Here is a 4,510-nt window from a genome sequence, read left to right on the forward strand (position 1 = left end):
GAGCAGAAAGAAAGCTATTCTCAATAAATCAGAGGAAGTAATTTTGCATTACTTCTTCTTTGCACCTTTATGTATTTTTCCTAATTCTAGTCTATGATAACATACTTTTATTATCAATAAATATCTTGGCCCCAAACATTTTCACGTATATATGTAATGTCTACAAAGCTCAAAGCCCCAAGTTTTCTGTAACCCTAAATGTTTATTAAGCTTTCATGACGACGTTGGTTGATTACAAAGAGGGGCCCCTTCCACAGCAGATGATGTTTCATCATTCAAGAAAACAGTAAGATGTGGTACTTGGGCTGACCCAGCCGCAGGCAGGATGTGGCTGCCAGAAAGGCGCTGTCAGTCTTTGAGGAAGAGCCACATCCTCCTCCCACCGTTTCTTTTTTTAGCTGATGGCAACTCCCAGGAATCTAACGTTAACCAAAGTTCACATCTTTGTGTTACTCTCCTACTCTCTTTTTTCATCAGCAATTCTCAGAATAAGCTTAGCACCGAGCACTGGGTATACAAACGGGCATTAGAGATTTCAAATAACCAAGTTCACCTAGTCAAAATGGTAAAACGGGGGAAGCACGAGCAAGTAATAACAGTTGCTCATGCTGTGTCACGCTATGTTGAAAATTATCTGCCCTTTGTTAGTTCAAAAAACCATCAGAATTTCTTCTCTGGTTGACTTTAACTTATGACTATCTGGGCACACAGAAAGTTCAACCTGTTCTTCCAGTACTTGGACAATGCAGCGAATCTGACATTGTTTGCAATGGTCTCGAGTGCCCTTAGACATTGGTAACATTTCATGTGTCATAGAAAATAAATATTGTAGCATGTGCCTCTTGTCTACATCACTGGAACAAGATGACTTCCTTTTTGCTTCCTGTTCATGTTTATACAGGTAGTAAAAAGATTAGAGGGCAGCCCCAACAGCTCCGAATCGAGAGCTGTCCTTAATTAGGTTATTTAGTGCTCTAGAAGAGCTTCTATGGTATGATCTGCTGCAGCAGTCAGAGCTCATCTTGGAGAAATTCCGTGGGCAGAAACACCGTTCCACTCCCTAAGTAAGTGTAGAAATCGCTGTGATTTTGGAGGAATAGTTATATGTTAAAGAACATGACGTGTTAAAATAAATATCCAAAATGTTCATAGAAAACAGGAATTAAAGGGTATAATTTTATATAGTGATCTTGAAAATTAAATTCACTTATTCAAGCTACTCGACAGCAACAAAATCTTAGATTTCCCAGTATTTGTTATTCAAAACGTGTGGATATGTAAGATTAGAAACTGATTTTGAAACCCTAGATGCTGCCATCTGAATGTTATGGCCATGCGCTTGGGTTTTATTCCTAAGGTCATCTTTATGCCTCCCTACAAATGTGCTTTGTGGCTCTGAGATGTAAATATTTGAGTAACTTTGGAAATACTTAGAAGGTCTTCAAAAGAAACCTACGTGAAAGTATAGAAACTGATTGGGAGAAGTAAATCCAGCAGCTAAGGTGATCTTACAGAAAATAGAACAAAGTTAAATAAAGCCAGGATCCAGATGGAAAGCCCAGTCAAAAAATGAGAAACTTAAAACACCTGTGTTTTGTCAACAGTGGCTTGGCAGCTAGAATAGGAAGGACAGAGGAAGCTAAACTCACGCTGGTTTCCAGAAGTCAGCCACGAAAAATGAACCTCCAGGACCAGATGGTTTTATGGCTTTAGCAAACAATAGATTTGCATAATGCTTCCTCGATAATTCTGTCAGGAAGAGTGTTGAGCTAGAAAACAATGTACAATTGTGCCTTTTTTGAAAGACCAGCTCTCCAAATGGCCAACTGGTAATTAAGGAGAAACTGAGATGCTGGGAAGGACAGAGTCTACAAGGGACTATTGTCAGACCATCCTGATGACAAGGTAATTGTGAATGCCAATATGTTTGAAAGTATTAGGTTTCCCCTGGTGGCCACAGGATAAACCAATTATCAAAGGGGAAAGAAGGCTTCTCTGATACCAGGCACCACCTCCCTAAGATTTCCTTGTTTGTTCTGATTTGTTGCTTCCTTTGACTTTTGTTCCTAAGGCTTGAGTGACTGCCATTTGGTTTCTCTTCAAGAAGAATCAACAAACCACTTACTCTTGAATTCTTTTCTAGTATACTCCCTACTGATCTCAGGATGTGGGATCCTCACACACGTTTTGAACAAAATCCTCTGTTTCAGCAAGTGGATGAGAAACTTCTTCTAATTCATTCATTTAACTGATTTAATTGGGGACAATTATGTCTACATGTGATTTCTCCACATGCAAATATAGATTCTACTTTTTAACATCTGAGTCAGAAATGGCTGGTGGGGTTACCTCCTGATAAACCCATTGTAAGCTAAACATATTGTAAGTAAAAAGTACATTTAATGCATCTAACCTAGCAAATATAGCTCAGACTAGCCTCCCTTAAACATGCTGAAACCACTTACATTAGCCTACAGCTGGGCAAAATCATTTGGCAACATAGCACACTCGAGTATTGGTTGTTTACTCTGGTGAATGTGGGCTGGCTGGGAACTAGGTCATTAAATGTCCGATTTTCAATCTAAGTATAGTTTATTATATCTTAAATAATAATCAAAGTATGTGCCTAAACTATGAACACAGTTTTGACATCTTAATGGTAGCTTGTTACACCAGCAGCGAAGAAGCCTGGAGAGTGAGTGGCGGTGAAATCACTAAAGGGCGTTTTCCACAGTTTGTTGAGAATTGAATAATTTTCCTTGCAAGAAGTAGTCCAGAGCTTGGAAGAAGTGGTAGTCAGTTGGTGCAAGGTCTGGTGAATACAGTGGATGACAGAGAGTTTTAAGTCCAACTTCTGTAGTTTGAGCAGTGTTGTTTGTGCGACATGTAGTAGAGCGTTGTCTTGCAAGAGGATTGTCCTGTCTCTATTGACCAATCTCGGCTGCTTAATCACAAGCTTCCTCATCATTTTGCCCAATTCGTTGAAGTAGACATCTGCTGTATTCATTTGACCAAGTTCCATGAAGCTGTAGTGGATAATACCAGTGCTGGACCACCAAACAGACGCCATTAGCTTTTGTTGATGACTATTCGGTTTTGGGCTGTGTTTTGCACTTCATCTTTATCTGACCATTGTGCTGAACACTTGCAATTGTCAAAAAAAAATCCATTTTTTTAATCACATGTAACAATATGGTGTAGAAATGGTTCATCTTTATGTCATGACAGCAAGAAAGGCAAGCCTCAAGATGATTTCTCTTCTGATGCTCATTTAATTCATGTGGAACCCATCTATCCAGCTTCTTTACCTTGCTGGTACAACATTGTTGGAATAGTAATGTCAAACCTTGCTGTTAATTCATGTGTAGGTTGAGATAGATTTGGTTCCACTACAGCTTTCAGCTCGTCATTATCCACCTTGATCTCAGGTCACCCGCATGGCTTATTTTCAAGATTACATCTCCAGAATGGAACTTCTCAAACCATTGACACACCGTGAATCCATTAGCTACATCCTTCCCAAACACTTAGTTGATATTTTGAGCCGTCTGTGCTGCATTGGTTCCACGATGGAGCTCATATTAGAAAATAACACGAATTTTTGATTTAACAATGGTTTCACAAAAATTGCTCTAAAGAAATGTGAAAGACAATCACAAGCCAAAGCATGCATTTGCAAGACTGAGTATGTACCTTCACAATAAAAATAAAACAAGTGTCAAAGTGAGGTTTCAGAGATATCAACTGTCAAACACAGTACTTAAGGAAGTTGGACATTTCATACTTAATGACCTAAATATATTTCTAGGAATTTATCCATTTCTTCTGGATTATCCAATTTGTTGGCATATAATTGTTATAGTAGTCCCTATGATACTTTGCATTTCTGAGACATCTGTTGTAATGTCTTTACCTTCATTCCTGATTTTATTTGAGTCTTCTCTCTTTTTTCCTCAGTTTAGCTAAGGGTTTGTTGATTTTTGTTTTCAAAAAACCAGTTCTTTGGGTTTTTATATATTTTACTATATTTCATTTGATTTATTTTTGCTGTGATCTTTATTATTCCCTTATCCTTTGATAACTTGGCTTGGTTTGTTTTTCTTTTTCTGGTTCCTTGAGTTATAAATTTAGTTTGTTCATTTGCGATATTCTTTTTTTTTTAGTGTTAAGGATTTATGGCTGTCGAATTCTCTCTTATTACTTCTTTTGTTGCATCCCATAAGTTTTGGTAGGAAGTGTTTTCATTTACAATTATCTTGAGATATTTTTAAAATTCTTTTTTTATTTCCTCTTTGATTCAGTGGTTCAAGACTGTGTTATTCGGTTTCCATATTTTGTGAATTTTCCCATTTTCTTCTGTTACTTATTTCTAATTTTATTCTATTGAGATTGAAAAAGATATCAGACATGATTTCAATCTTTTTAAATTTGTTGAGAATTATTTTGTCTCATGTAATATACCATGGAAAATCTTCTATGTGTGCTCGATATGAATCTATATTTTTTTCTT

The sequence above is a fragment of the Propithecus coquereli genome, unplaced genomic scaffold, assembly GCF_000956105.1.
Source record: "Propithecus coquereli isolate 6110/MARCELLA unplaced genomic scaffold, Pcoq_1.0 Scaffold581, whole genome shotgun sequence".
Lineage (NCBI taxonomy): Eukaryota > Metazoa > Chordata > Mammalia > Primates > Indriidae > Propithecus > Propithecus coquereli.